Source organism: Pteropus vampyrus, unplaced genomic scaffold (assembly GCF_000151845.1).
Source record: "Pteropus vampyrus isolate Shadow unplaced genomic scaffold, Pvam_2.0 Scaffold4, whole genome shotgun sequence".
Taxonomy (NCBI): Eukaryota; Metazoa; Chordata; class Mammalia; order Chiroptera; family Pteropodidae; genus Pteropus; species Pteropus vampyrus.
In genome coordinates, this window is record NW_011888785.1 from 23,855,258 (window position 1) to 23,855,566 (window position 309).

Consider the following 309-nt stretch of genomic DNA (forward strand, 5'->3'; position numbering starts at 1 on the left):
TATTTTATGTGACTTCCCTAGTTCTCAAAAAAACTGGTTGCTGCAAGCTACCTCATTCTATCAGAATGGAAACTGTGTCTCAACTTCTTCATATGATTTTCCTCTCTTTGGGATTTTTTTTGATCCCCCTCTTTACCTGGCTAAGTAACATTTCTCTTCTATGTGTCCTTCTCTGAGAAATTATTTATTCACTCATAAATTGGTATTGTCTTTATTTAATATTTCGGGACCACTGTTTACTGTGGGTAACTGAAACTTTGAAAAGTGAAACCGTGGATGAGGAGCAGCTACTCTATTATGTTTAGGAAA